Raw genomic sequence first — 16,350 nt, 5'->3', positions numbered from 1 at the left:
TTTTTTTTGCTAAATTATTTGTGTAGATATTTTATACAAACTAAAGGTTTCAAAGCGTAAAAGCTTTTTGTGATTATGAAACTATCTTGAAATTACGTCGTATCAAAGCCCAAGTTCCATTTTCCTTTAGTAGTAGATAAACTGGAAGACTTGAACCAAACATTTCCCTTTGTGTTGATTTAGAAGAAAAGAGTGACAAGAAGAGAAAGATATTAAGGATAAACTTATTTGTTCTTAGCATTGCTTCTTTTTACGATTCTTGGAAAGCGTTTTTATTTGTAGGGGCTCAACGAACCTTGTAAAATAAAACGGATTATAATAATTTTTCTTTTTTTCGCATTTATCTGAATTGTACCGGTGAAGAAATTCTTATTGGACCTATTTTCATAGGATTCTTTCGATTTCAAACATATCTGTACTATTGTTTATACCCTGCCATACTCCAACCAATTGTTTTTACTCGTTTTGCAAGTGATATTGAATGAAAAAAAAAGTTATTCTTTTCTGTTAAACTGAAAACTTTCCCTCGAGTGATAGAACAATTTCTCTTAAAAGTTAATATTTGTCTTTCATAAAAACTCTCTTTCTCACCTTGAAAAAAAAACGCCTATCTAGAAATAAGCTTTCAAAGAAGATCGTATGTCCTCTCTCTCTCTCTCTCTCTCTCTCTCTCTCTCTCTCTCTCTCTCTCTCTCTCTCTCTCTCTCTCTCTCTCTCACTATGAGTTTGAGTGTTTGTGTTTTTTGTCCTTGTTGTGAAGCAAGAAGAACCATTTTATAATGACCAAAGGTGCCAACAGAATGCAACCAGGGGAAACAAATTAAAACCACCTTCAATTAAACAATATACTCATCTATTAAGTTTCCTTTCCCTGAGACCTAACCATGGTTTTCTCTGAATTACTATCACTTATTCGTACTGGAATGGATGATAGGAACTGAACAGTCACATAAAGAGACTCTCCTTGAATCCATTTGTATCAACATTGCTTCCTACCATCCACTTAATCTTCACAACCTATCGGAAAGTAATATTCCTTCCCAGATGAACCATTTGGGATATAGATGGCTCAAACACTCACCCACTGAACAATTTCTTTCATCGATTGGTAGTTTGAGTAGTTGTTATGTAGCAGTAAGAAGCGCCGAGTGTCAGTATAATGTTTCCCTTAAGATCTGCTGCATCTCTTGAACAGTATTGGTTTCGTAGAGCGTTTACTAAGTTAGAATTCACCATTGTTTGTTGTAATGTGGTTCCATAATAAATTGGAGGTTTTTGAAAGCAAAGTTCATCTTTTTTATTCTATTTCCCCAACTTTCTTTTAAAAATATATTTTAAGGAATTTGATATATTCAATATTGGAGTAAGATTCCTAGACATAAAATGCTCACAAAAGTTAAATGTCCTTTATTTCGTCCCTTTAGCAATTTTTCTTAAACTTTCTGCACATTGAGGAAAATTCAAATGAATTCCATTAATTTCTGATAGAATTTTGGGATTCCTGTACTCAGCCAAACAATGCAATCCTCAAATGATCCATGAAGTGAATGATTAATTGGTAAGTTTAAATGTTACTCATGAATGGCATTGGCAAGGAACTGTGACAATGCCCTAGCAGTGCAATAGCCTAAAAATTTACCTTATATGCATATTATCAACGCCTAGGATCAGGGATGGCCAGGCAATGGCTGCTGATGACTCTGGAAGCAGACTTATAGGGTCCTCCAAACCGCCTAGGCAGGAATGTTTCCAATAGGTAAATACGATCCTAAATTGTCCTCATAACAGAAAATTAATATATCTGTCTTTTCTGTTTTCATTGCTGTCAGAACCTGAGGGCTGGAGAAATGCTGCTTTCAAAAAGACTTGAGTAGCAGTGCCAAGTAGAGTTATAGATTTATTAATATTATTATTACTAGCCAAGCTACAACCCTAGTTGGAAAAGTAAGATGCTATAAGCCCAAGGGCTCCAACAGGGAAAAATAGCCATGTGAGGAAAGGAAATAAGGATATAAATAAATGATGAAAATAAATTAACGATATATCATTCTAAAAACTGTAACAGCGTCAAAACAGATATGTCCTATATAAACTATATTGGCAGAGGATAAAGTCAGAGAAGTATAGTGGAAAGATGGAAACTAAATTGACGAGGGAAAACCATTTATTTTGGATCTTATTTGAAGGTAAGGGTAGAGGAGACTTTTTAGCTATGATAGGCAGCTCTTCTAGGAGAAGGACACTGCAAAATCAAACCATTGTTTTCTGAGTCTTAGGTAGTGCCATAGCCTCTGTACCATAGTCTTCCATTATCTTGGGTTAGAGTTCTCTTGCTTGAGGGTACACTCAGACACAGTATTCTATCTTATTTCTCTTCCTCTTGTTTGTTAAAATTTTTATAGTTTATGATAGGAGATATTTATTTTAATATTACTGTACTGGGTCTCTCTCGGTACAGTGTGCTACATCCTTTGTTATAATGGGTACATCATATACAGAAATTAACAGAATACTGTCATCATACTCTTCTGGAGCTTTGTCTAATGGTAATCTAGATAAAGCATCGGCATTACCCATCTTTGATGCTGGACGGTATTCTATATCATAGTGGTACGCGGCTAACGTAATTGCTTTTGGACCCAATATTGCTAATAAAGGTTTAGGATCTGTAACAAGTGTGAACATTTTCGTACTGCAAAGATGAATATGAAATTTCTTAATTCCATACACTAATGCTAAACCTTCTTTTTCTATATGAGAGTAATTCCTTTCTGCCTTGTTCAATACTTTAGAAGTGAATGCAATTGGTTTTTCTGTTCCATCTGCAATTACATGAGATAATACTGCACCTAAACCTATGTTGGATGCATCACATACTAATATAAATAGTAAATCCTTTTGATAATGTACTAGGAATGTGGGTGATGTTATTTCCTGTTTGATTCTTTTAAAAGATTCCTGACACTCTTTTGTCCACTTCCATTCTACACCCTTATTCAAGAAATTACACAATGGATGTGCAATTGTAGACAAATTCTGAATAAAATTCCCATAAAATGGTAGTAAACCTAAAAATGATTGTAATTCCTTAACATTTTCTGGTACTTTTGTTGATTGTACAACTTTAATCTTCTCTTAAGTTTTGTGAATACCCTTGCCATTAATTACAAAACCTATGTATTCCACTGAATCAACTTCTAAAATACCTTTGCTCTTATTTACTCTAATAATATGTTCTTTCAGCTTCTTCAGAACTGTTCGCAATCATTCTTTATGTTCTCTTGTGTCTTTACCAGTAATGAAAATATCATCTATAAAATTTAATACTCCTTGCATTGGTGAAAAAAATCTTACCCATAGTTTGTTGCCATATAGCTGAACTACTTGCAACTCCATAAGGTAATCTCTTTGCTCTAAACAAACCTAAGGATGTATTTACTGTACATAATTCTTGTGAATTTTCATCCATGGGAAGCTGTTGAAATGCTTGTTTTAAATCTAACTTAGAAAAAACACTACATCCTGACCTAGTTGCAAACATGTCTTTCGGATTTGGTAATGGATGTTGAGCTACTTTCAGTTGTGTATTCAACGTTACTTTGTAATCTCCACATAACCTAACCTGACCATTTTCCTTCACAATAGGTACTAATGGAGTAGCCCAATCTGAATATGTAACCTTTTCCCATAGATCCTTAATTTTCTAATCTACTGATTTCTGTTTCAACTGCACTTTTCAATGCCTACGGTACTGTTCTGGGAGCACAAAATCTAGGAGCACTGTCAGGTTTCAAAACTAAAATTGCCTTTGCATTCTTTATTGTACCTACTTTATCTTCAAATACGTCTTGAAAATCTGATATGTTGTTATCCACAGACATTTCCTTTTTGTGTTCATCTTGTTTACCTGTAACCTTCAAAATACTAGGCCAATCTAATTTCAAATACTGTAGCCAATCAAGAGGTAGACCACGTAAACGCTGGAGGGATGGAATTGAAGAGATTCTGACAAAGAACAACATGCCAATAATTGTACAGCTGAGAAGAGATGGAAATTTTGAAAACAGCATTGAGTGGAGAAAACAACTGATTCCACTGACAGGCGGAAAGCTTACCTGGGAGTGGAAGTAAGTAAGTAAGTAAGTAGTCAATCCAAACCTAGCAAAGTTTGTCCTTTACCCTATACTACTGTTAATGACATTCTCTCTAATTTCTGTTCTTTATACCATTCTTATCACCTATTACCTGAATATAAAAACCAATATAACCTTTCAAAACTCTATTTGTACCTTCTAATAACAAACTAGGAAAGCTATTGTTTTCTCAGACATAATTGATACATCGGCTGCTGTGTCAACTTTTATCAGAATCTGACTTATCCTGATTGTCATGAACATTTTCCGCATTATTCTCTTGACCAATAATATCAACTGTAGCATTTATTTTCTTTGGGTACTGTTTAGGGAATCTACAAGCCTTGTCAAAATGACCCTTATTTCTAAAATTTTGGCATGTTTGTCCAATAGCAGAGCATTTCTTTGCTCTGTATGTAAGATGATCAGTTTTACCACACCTCTCTAAAACTTGAGATTTTCCCGTTGTTTCTGTGTATAGGCCGGATTCAGATATTTATGAACATTTGTGTTAGGCACTTTTCTATGACTAGGCTTTGATATATTTCTTCTCTGATTCTCATTGTTTTCCCATTTTGAACCTCTTGTACTATTTTTAGAATATTCCATTCTATTACTTGTAGAACTACCTATTATGTTTTTTTGCCTATCCGAGGTTTCTAAAGCTCCGCCTATTATCAATACCTTTTCGAATGTTAAATCTCTGTCTTGCAATAATTTCTTTCTTAGCTCTTGTGATGTGCAATGTGCAATAACTTGATCTATGATAACATATTCTAATTCTAGAAATTCACATGAAACAGCTAAATTCTTTAGTCTAGTCAAAAATGCATCTAAACTTTCATTTTCTTTCTGATATGCCTGTGCTGTAAATTGATACCTTTCAAAAAATTTATTGGTAAGAACCTTAATTGCAGCTTCACTTGTGTCATCTCTAGGCTGCAATGTCTTAAACACTTCCCGAACTTCTCTACCTGCTGTATGAAGTAATAATGCCTTCTTTTGGGCATCCTTCACATTCCCAAATGCTTCTAGATAAATCTTAAATTCCTCACACTACTGTTGCCATCGTGTTGCAACAGAATTCGGTTCAGCTGTGATGCCAAATCGTTCAGGATGTTCAATGGCAAGAGGCATTTTGACTGCATACCTTGATACCTTGAATAGGTCAGGCTACTGTTCTAAAGTCACTTTGTAACTTCCTACCTTTTTTGTATCCTACACAACTTAAAAATTCACTTCGTTTTCTTGTTTTGTTTGCTAGTGTTTGATGAAATTCTTCTGGTCGGCTGCATAGGAAATACTCATTGGCCTTTTTCTTCTGCTTCTCTTGCAATAAATTTTTCTTCTGCTGCTCTATGATCTCTGCGTGCATTCATCATCGGGTCATCCCCAATTTTATATTTATGTTGGTTGATTGTTTGTTGATTTCAGCATATTACTCACCTGTGAATGAATGAATAATTATTAGTAATTATCCAGGGGTATCCCATCTGTATTGTCATTTTTTATTGTTGATATGTTGAATCAAACGCAGGCATGTACATAACCCTTTAATGTATAATAAGAGGCTACATTGCTTTTGGCTCTGGACTTCCAACAACCAACTCCCAACTGAGCGTCAAGCTTCTGGTAAACAATCTTAAAAACCAAAACCTCATAACAAATATAAGAGCATCGTTCTCAAAAGACTTAAATCCTACTGCAGTACAAAAGTAGAAAAAATCACATCCTATCTTCGAGGTAATCAATAAATGTTTGAACCCTATCATCAAAATACATTATTTCAGTTATGTACAATCTTAAACATGTTTTATCAATGCAATATGATGCAATGTTGCGCTCAATACACGTAACATTTGAGGTAATACAGTACATTATTACAATAATAGGCCTACATAACAGCGTTCACTGTAAACCAAATCTGGCTTCGTTACTTGGTTGTTAAGGAAACTTTAACAATGAATATGGGACATGGTATATCGTCTCTTGGGTTTCATAATAGCATGGCATTGATGATGCAACAGTAATATTCATGAAAACAAGGTTAAATGTGCGAGAATTAAAAGAAAATTATGGAAACAGGAATGATAAGGATACCCTTTGTGTTTTGTACAGAGAGGCAGAGGATACTACTGAGCATTTGGTCATGTCATCCATAAAACTAGAAAACTGGCCATTTTGGAGAATGATTAAGTCCCTAATTTGATAGACAAAGAGGTGTATTTCTTTGAAATAGGTTTTACCTGGAGCTGCAAGGATACTGTTGGTACTTATATAAGCATCATTCAGAACCTACGGAAAAACAAAATTAGCAAACAGAACCATTTGCTATTCATAATTTCCACCTCTCTCTCTCTCTCTCTCTCTCTCTCTCTCTCTCTCTCTCTCTCTCTCTCTCTCTCTCTCTCATTAAATTGCCACTGTATATAAGGAAGAAAAGATTCGATAATTGCTATAGTTTTCAACTACTCGCTATCTTTTCTTTCTTCCCCTAAATCTAATATTAGAAATATGAGATAGTATTCGTAAATATATTTTTTTTTTCATGAAATCTTATGACAGGAAAGAAGAGCAGATCTTTCTCTATCCTCTCAAACCTAATTTGAAAAAGATCAAAGATTATCATAGGATAAGAAGGAATAAAAATGGAACATTTTTTAACATATAGACTTAGATAAAGGGATGATATAGAATTAGATTTCATTTAGTCCCCCTCGAAAATCAAGACAGTAACGATAGAAAACTGCGTTGCGAGTTCTACTTTTTTTTCTGCAAAATCTATAGAAAATTGCATTAATTAATCTTCATTATAGTCAACGGAAATAAAGTTTTCACGATTGTATTCTGTCATTCAGTTTCTTTACTTATTGATTACTGATGGAGCAGGAAAGGCTTCCTCCAATCTCAGTGAACTCTCAATATTAAGCAAATTCCTGACGAGATTGGGTCGGATGGAAAAATATTCTATCATCCTAATGATGTATTTTCAAATATTTCGGGCTATTCAACTTTTTAAAAAATTGTTTTTTGTGTTTATAATTATTTTCAATAAATTTAAATGAAAATTTTATATCATGGTGGAAGATTTAGTAAAAATTGACATATATAATTATAGAAAAAGAATTTCAAAAAGAGCGTGATCAAGTTGCTTGGAAGCTGCTGTATGAATAAATCACCAAAAATAATGAAGATTAATATTATTGAAAACCCTCTTAATTGAAGGGTTGAAAAACATTAATTCTAAACGTGATTGTCTCTTTCTCTCTTGCATAGGGGAAATTGATGGTGATGTTAAATATATTATCATTCCAGAGTATGTACTCTTAATGATCAGCTCACTACTTTGCGTAATCTCTGAATTTAAGAACCATCTAATTTTCCCAAAAATTAAAAGCAAATTTTTCCTTAGCAAACTTCAAGACAATGTAAAATATGTTTTATACATACTATTGATTTAATTTTTTTCTGTAACTATAACACCAAGATTTGGGTTATTGCAACATACTGATTAAACCAAACTCTTCCCTAAATTTACCAGATTGTTCCAAATTTGGGGACAATTTTCTTAGACGCCATGAAAGGTGATAGTGTATTACAGCCAACTCTTCTTATAGGCACGGGCGCCATGACAATAATAATAATAATTGTTGTTGTTGTTGGAGTATTATAACCAACTCTTGTTGTTGCCTTTCCCTTGGTCAGCCCGTAGAATAAGAAGAAAGACCCATAAGAATCTATATATCAACAAACCTGAAGACAAAATATCAAATTAAGAACCATATATAGATACTGAATATAACTATCAAACACTAGCAATATTAAATTTTCCAATATTTTTTATATATTTATAATAATCAATTATATATATATATATATATATATATATATATATATATATATATATATATATATATATATATATATATATATATATATATATATATATATATATATATATATATATATAATGGATTTTGAGCGAAGCGAAAAATCTATTTTTGTGTGAGGTAGCCATGTCGTCCTGATGGAAGTTCCTAAAGCATAGCTTCCTAGGGTATATTTGACTACAGTGACATTCCCAGAGAATTTTACCTTAAGGTATCCAGAATTCTAACTCCTGGAGCGAATATCCCTAATTAAATCTAACAGGGATATCGCATAATATCAGAGGATGTATTCTTGACACGCCACATAGCTATCTTCACCCCGAACAGTATTAACGCTTCCAGGGGTTACAGTGGCAAGAATCTAAAAACGAGAATGAAAGGAGAGCCATTCATAAGGTATCTCTCCGATCCCATTTCGAGTGTGTATATGACGATAACGGCAGCGCCAACTTTATTCCTTGTAGCGATACACGAGGTACTACAGATACTGTATCATAGGAAGGGGTCAATAAGCCCTTTTTTTAAATTAAAAGGAAGGGTGGGTCCATCAGTCCGACATGGCTACCTCACCCAAAAATAGATTTTTCGCTTCGCTCAAAATCTGTTTTTTGGGCTCAGGCCATGTCATCCTGATGGAAATCTACCAGAGCATTACTGTATCTGTGGACTCTTAACTGGTGCCATACCCTCAAGAAAGTATTTTCCTGGTCCGTCTTGACCTAAAGACATATGATGTTACCGTCATACATCATTTCATCTAAGCATGAACTATGTTAGTGCTTCCTGCCCCCTACAGAGAAGAGTCTTACTAGACTCTGGAAAAAGTGTAGAGGAGTACATATTATCTATGGATGACAAAATGACAAGCTTGTATAGTGGTCTCGCCCTTTTAATTTATAAAGCAAAGTTTGTATAAGAGTCACCAATGCCATTATGAATTCCTGACTTCTACCATAGCGTGTCTACTCTTAATAAATTATCAGACAACAGTTAGAACAAATTTTGCAACTCTACCACCACCCCCTTAGGGTACAACATTAATCTTTCCTAAGGAAGGGTTAAAGCAAGTGGATTTCTGCTTGAAGAGAGGAATAGTCTTAAAAGACGTTCCATGTTAAAATTATCCATATTTTAAACTTAATGCTCAATACATTTCTAATAAAATGAGTGTGGGCGAATAAGACGCAAGGTTCACTAAGAACTAGTTTATTAAGAATTTAATAAACATATATATCAGTCAGCATTTATAAAATTCATAAAATGCGGATGATATCCAATAAATCATAAAGAACAGTAAACAGAAAATATTGTTTCGTCTAAAAGGAAACAAATTTGCCACTTTAATCGAATTATTAATAATGTTGATACAGTCTGTGTTACTGTTTATTTACATTAGCGTAAAAAATGCTTGGCACATGTGTCCGTATTATGCTTAGTTCACCAAAGTCAATGGAACAGTTCGTAAGGATACGTTAGTGGCCTATCACTCAGTTTGTAGTAACAGTCTGTGACTCCACACCCACCCTCTTAAATAATCGTCCCAAATTAATTTCACTGTTCCTCGCAGATTTAAACAGCAGGTTCAAGAACTCTACCTGCTGCTACCACAGACCTCTTGAGTTGCTCCATTTGCTTTGCATAGTGCATAAAGAACACCTTGGATGACTACCAGCCGGTGTACGAACGAAGATGTTCAAATTCTATATTATTAAAGAAATTTATAGAATAGGCAACTTTCCCCGGATCATTTCTTGCGGGTGTATAGTCTGGATCCGCTCTGCAAATAAAATAGGTGAGTTTCACCCTTAGTTGTTTCAGACATAAATTTGAGCCCAAGGTTTCTCCTCTGAACAGCTGTCCTCCTCTAAAGTCTGAAGTTCTATGAATATAGACCTTTAAGCACTCCACTAGACATAGAAATGCATCTTCCTTCAGAGGGCAGATTCTCTAAGGGCCCCACCTGTTGGTGGGTAGCTCGTTCTTGGCAAGAAACGTCGGGTCTGGAAACGGATTCAGTTCTCCCCCTTTCAAGAACTGAATGTGGCCTTCCTCTCTCGAGAGCGCCACTATTTCACTAACTCTACCCCCGAAGTGAGTGCAAATAGAAATATAACTTTTGGAGTCAAATCCTTCAAGGCACACTCCTCATTGTTCATTATTGAGGCTTAATGAGGAACCTTATCTAGTGTCCATGAAATGGTTCTTGGAGGCGCTGAAGGTCTAAGCTTAACACAGGCCTTCGGAATTTTATTAAAATTATCGTTAGAAAGGTTTACCTGAAAGGTATATAGTATCGGTCTTGTCAAGGCAGACTTGCACGTTGATATTGTGTTGGCTGCTAAACCTTGCTCATGAAGGTGAATGAAGAAAAATGAACAAAAATCTGTCGAGATTTCTTTTGGTTTCTTCGCCTTGACAAAGGACACCCACTTCTTCAATGATGACTCATATTGTCTTCTGGTAGATTTGGACTTATTTTCCTCCAAAAAGTCTATACTGTCTCCTGATACCCTGAATCTTTTTCTCATTGCTAAGGAGAGAAAATCATGAGATGCAGGTTCCAGGTTTTCTGTCATGAAGCGAAGACAGTCGACTTCTGTACTCGCTGAGATAGGGATGGATCCAGTAGCAGTACAAACTTCAGTCGTATTCCAATGCCAGAGGGAACCAAACGCTCTTTGGCCACTTGTGGGCCTCTATTGCCACTTTCCCTTTGAAGGATCTAAATTTGTCGAGGACCTTCAAAAGAAGGTTGTCCGGAGGGAACAGGTAAATCCTGGACCATCTGTTCCAGTCTAGGGACATAGCGTCCACTGCCTCCGCTAGCGGATCCTCGTACGGGGACACATAACGATGTATTTCTTTGTTATCTTTCGTCGCAAAGAGGTCTATCTGCAGTTCCGGGACTTGACTTAAGATGAAGGAGAAGGATCCTGCGTCTAGGGACCATTCTGACTCTATCAGTGTGAACCTGGATAGATCGTCCGCTGTCACGTTGCAGAACCCTTGAATGTGAACTGCTGACAGGTGCCAGTTCTTTCTTTCCGCCAAATGGAATATGGCCAACATCACTTGGTTGATTTGAGGCGATCTCGACCCATACCGATTCAGGCATCTCACTATCACCTCGCTGTCTAGAACCAATCTTATGTGGGTCGAGTGGTGAGGAGATACTTTCTTTAGTGTAAGAAGTAATGCCATGGCTTCTAGAAACTTTATGTGAAATGACTTGAAAAGATTGGACCAAGCTCCCTGGACTCTCTTCTGGTGAGAGTGGCCTCCCCAGCCTTCCTTTGAAGCGTCTGTGTGGATAGTAACTGATGGGGAAGGAGGTTGAAGAGGTATCGACTTCCTCAGTTGCTTGGCGTTGGACCAAGGCTTGAGAAGCGTTCGCAGTCGAGTCGGTAGAGGTCTCATCAGATCTCTTCGCGCTTTTGATGCGTATTTTCTCCAGAAAACTGTTGCATCCTTTAGCTGTGCTCTTAGCACTGGCTCTGTTATCGAAGCAAACTGTAGAGAGCCCAGCACTCTCTCCTGTTTGCGTCTTGATATCCGTTTAGATTTCAATAGTCTCTTGACAGATCCTGCTATTTCTTTCCTCGTCTTTCCAGGAATGGAAAGTTGATGTGACTCTAAATTCCAGTGGATTCCCAACCACTGAAATTTTCAAGCTGGAGATAGTCTAGACTTTTTGATGTTGATCTTGAATCCCAGATGTTCCAGGAACTGGATCACTATCTTGGAGGCTTGCATGAATTCTGTCTTGGTTGCTGCCCACACCAGCCAGTCATCCAAGTAGGCCACTACTTGGATCCTTTTTAGGCGTAATTGATGGACGGCTGCGTTCGCAAGCTTCGGGAAAATCCTTGGGTCTATGTTTAGCCCGAATGGCATGGCTCTGAAGGCGTAAAGACTTCTTTGTAACTTGAAGCCTAGGTAGGAGGAGAGGTGACGATTAACTGGAACGTGCCAATAAGCGTCTGACAAGTCTATGGAGACGGTGTATGCCCTTTTGGGCAGTAGGGTCCTCCTGTGTTGAAGTGTGAGCATCCTGAACTTGTAGTTCACTATGAACTTGTTTTCCGAGTCCTTCTTTGGAACACACAGCAGCCTTCCTTGGAACTTGATGGACTTTACTTTTCGGATTACTCTTTTCTCTAAGAATTCTTGGACATATTCTTCCAGAACGGGGATAGAGTGTTGGAAGAACTGAGGAAATGGAGGTGGAGGACTGCTCCAGCTCAAACCTAGTCCATTCTTTATTAGGCTGTGGGCCCAGGGATTGAAGGTCCAACAATCCATAAATAGATGTAGTCTCCCTCCTACTGGTAGCATCTCACTGCTGCTGTTGTGGACCTGAGGTCTAACCTCCTTGACCACGTCCTCCCCTGAGTCCCCTTCCCCTTGAAGGGCGTCTAGGAAAACCTCTGGCTGTTCCTCTAGCTTTTGAGTGAAAGGAAGAAGTCGGCCTTTCAAAATCTGGGTTAAAAACCGGCGACTGTCGCCACTTGTTGAGGTGCCAACTAGTACGTGGTTGGAGGTTGTGCCACTATCTGAGGCACCATGGTCGATAACGGCCGAGAGGATATCCTAAGCCTTTTTGTCTTCTTCTTGGCTTGGGACCCTCATCCGGAGAAGACTTTATCTTAAGATTTAAGCCCCTCTTTTGGAGAAGGTTCCTATTCTCCGTGGCGGCCTTGTCTACTACCTCTTTAACTACTTCGTTGGGAAAGAGGTCTTTACCCGAGAAGCAAGAGGAGATCAGTTTCCTCGGTTCGTGCTTCACCGCATCCGAGGCGAACACAAACTCTCTACAGGCTCTCCTAGCTTTAACAAAGCTATAGAGATCCTTTGTAACTGTGGCCTGATGGGTTTTGGTCACTACCATGAACATGTCCTGGTTCTTGGGGTCACTTGCCATCGTTTCTAACGTCGTTTGCAACGACATCGATACCACAAGTCTTTCTTTCGTCTCTTGCTCTCTGCGCAAGAGAAACTCCGACAACTTTGGAAGTACCTCACCAAACTGACGTTCAGCAATATCAGCTTCGAACTTCCCGACTGAGAAGGTAAGGTGGACGTCTTTCCAGTCTTTTTGGTCCAAGGGTAAGGTCAGGGATAACGGCTTGCATTCCTCCAAGGAGGGGCATGGTTTCCCTGCCTCCGCCGCCTTCAAGGCGGCCTTATATCCCTTTTCCATGAAGGGAAAGGCTATGATTGGAGAGGCTTCAAAGGCACTTTTGAGTTCGTGAAACCCCTCTCTTTCACCGAGCTCGTTAGTAGCGCCTGTGCTTCACTATGGTCAAGGACTATGACCTCCTTTGTCTCCGTTTCCTCCTTTGAGGCTGGCTCCTTCCTAAGACGGACATAGCAGTCCGGGCAAGAGTCTTTTTTGGGCCAAAATTCCACATCTTCCAGGGGAATTGAGCCCAACTTCTCCGATATAACAATCTTCCCGGTTTTCATTGGCATGTGTTCGGCATACCTCCAAGGATTGGTATCTGAGCACAAAGAAAGATCCTTCACGTTGAGTCGCTTCTGGGGCCCATGTGATGCTGCGAGTCTACGTATTTCCAGTTTCATCGCAGCTCCCTTTTCATCATTATTCTTTTGTATTTGTTGAATCATTTCAACAATAGAAGCAAGAGTCCTACCCATATCACCTGGGATAACAGACGATGTAGAGGGAACAGGTTCTGGCGCCGGAACCGATGTAACCACCACCTCATCGATTTCTTCCTCTTCTATTTCTGGAGCCTAGGTCAGCTCCTCCTCCTGACCTTCTCCCAAAAGGTCCTTCTCTGTATAATCCGACACTTCTGACATCTTATCGTCCAATTGGATGTCTTGAAGGGTGGCCGAGACTTCAGAATCTACCGGAATCTGGACGGTTGGTATCTACTCATGAGGCTTACGGAAAAGGTAGGCCCTCATCATCTCGTTTGGAAGGTAGGGTTCTGGAGTGTTTATCTGAAAACCCCTCACCCAGGTTTATAGATTTTCCCTAGCAGCATCCCTTGACTCCGCCGACTTAGGGGTGTCAAATGTCTCGGTAATCAGGTTAGAACATATAGTACATACCTGAGGGTCCCAATACCGGAGATCACCTTTGGAGACTGCGCATGCTGCATGCCTCCTGCATAACTCATGTCCACAGAAATTCTTGCTGCGGACATTGCAGAACATACTCCCGCACGTCGTATGGTCCTCCTGTAAAGAGAAGAAAATCCATGAGTTTCAAGTGAAGGCTTTTCACTTATTAATACATGTAGCTTATACAGTAAAGCTAGAAAGGAAAGAAGGAAAGACACATACTTGTATTTCCTGCCCAGACAATTGCTGTAACCTCCCAAGATATTAAAACTAAGGTTAATTCTTATTCTAGATTACCTTATATATTTTCATAAGCAGAAAGTTAAGGTGTAACTCACACCTTGAAATAAAGTGTTAATATACGGGATAGAATGAATAAAAAAAAAAACTCACTTTCTACATACTGTATGGTCTCAACAAAAGGCTGTACAAGATAACATTAAGGATGTTGGAAGAACTTTAGTGTTACAACAAACTCTATACTGTAGTTTTATCAATGCAGTGTGTACTACACCACAAATATAGTAACTAATGTACATCGCATGCTGCCATGTCGGCCGGCATTCACTCTTGTATAGTTTAAAAGTAGGCTACCTTTAACTAATGGGCGGCAGAACACTGGCTCGCAAATATGTGCCGGCCAGCAATCACTGCTGGCCGGCAACTGAAAACACTAGCACCCGGCTGCCGGCCGCTAATCGTAGTGGCCGGCAGATCTCGGGATGTGTTTCTACTGCCGGCCGGCATAGGTAGCGATACCCATGCTAGCCGGCAGTGACTACGAACCAGAGAGCCTCTACCTACCCCGCTGCCAGCCGTTTAAGCCGGCAGCCGGGCTAGGGCTACAATACACTAACAAGAGAAACAGTATGGATGTAAGGTTATGAGGCGGCCTTGCCGTACAACCTTCCACCCAGAAAGAGTGAACATATGGAAGGGGAGAATGTAGCATTCAGGCTTCCTATATATGCAAAGCCTGCTGGGCTCTACCAGCAGACATGGAAGGGAGACCAAGGGAGGTCTGGGGTTCACTCTGCATAAGAAAAAAGGGCCTCTGCCGGCCGGCAGAGAGCTGAGCCGGTTCCACATCCTAACCTACACTAGGTACAGATGTAGGACTGCGGCCAAGAGATGTGATGGCTAGTCCATCACTAAGAAACAAGGTGGGAAAGGGATAAGGGTCCTGTAAACTTTGCTCTAGTATGAGACATATTCAGCAGTTAAGAAAGCTCATCCTAACCTAGGGTTTGTCTATTAGAGAGAGAGGTTGGCAATACTTGCTACCTTCCTCCATACCAGAACAAAGTTTGATGTAGTTATTTTGCCAGGCAATGGAGAAAACTCATTCTCCAGCCCGAGAATAACAACACAGGACAGTCTGCTAGACCACTAGTAGAATGAATCATCTCGTACAGACTCCTTCAGATGTGGGCTAGGGAAGCAAAACCTCCTGTGTCTGCACCTAACCTAGCAAAGGAAACTCATTCTCTATGCTAGGAAGATGCAGAATACAGACTAAATAATCTGTTATTCTGCCCCAAACCCAAAAACCAGCCACTCTGGTTACTGGGTTAGGGCAGACATGTCCTAGTATAGTTGTACCTGAATACTATTCAGATAGAACCACTAGGACTAAGCTTAAGGCTTACTCAGAAAGAGAAGGGATTGAACTTAGTCTCCAGAGGAGAAAAGAACAACCCGGGATGTGTGTGAAAGTATAATAAAGCCCCATAGGCTACTAGCCTAGGTGAGGTGAGAATCGATTACCTACATCACCGAAACTCTCTCGTATACAATCTTGGAGAAAAAAATTCAACAATATCTTATATTGTATAAAATTTTTGCCTATAGCTTCAGTAACATAACACTCGGAAAACTTATATCATGCATGAAAATACTAGGGCCAGACACCTAGGCTACTAAGCCTTGCGAAAGGCAGGATCGGTTACCTAAATCGCCGAAACTGAAAACTAACGGCATTATATAAGAATTCCTAGAGGAGCTAAATAGCTAGATTTATTAAAGCATAATAACCAGGAACGTCGCTCTGGCTAACTAAATGACTCATGCATAGGGAGCGACAGCATCAAGGATGCCTCCAGTAGGCAACAGCTCTTGTTTACATTAATATCACTTTTGATTTCATTCAAAACAACTAGAGCTTACATTTATACGAAGTAAAGATAATACTCAACTTTCTAGAGGCAAAAGAGGCCGGAGAAAACATCATAATG

The sequence above is a fragment of the Palaemon carinicauda genome, chromosome 25 (genome assembly GCF_036898095.1).
Source record: "Palaemon carinicauda isolate YSFRI2023 chromosome 25, ASM3689809v2, whole genome shotgun sequence".
In the NCBI taxonomy this organism is placed as follows: domain Eukaryota; kingdom Metazoa; phylum Arthropoda; class Malacostraca; order Decapoda; family Palaemonidae; genus Palaemon; species Palaemon carinicauda.
Note: the sequence above shows the minus strand (reverse complement) of the source record.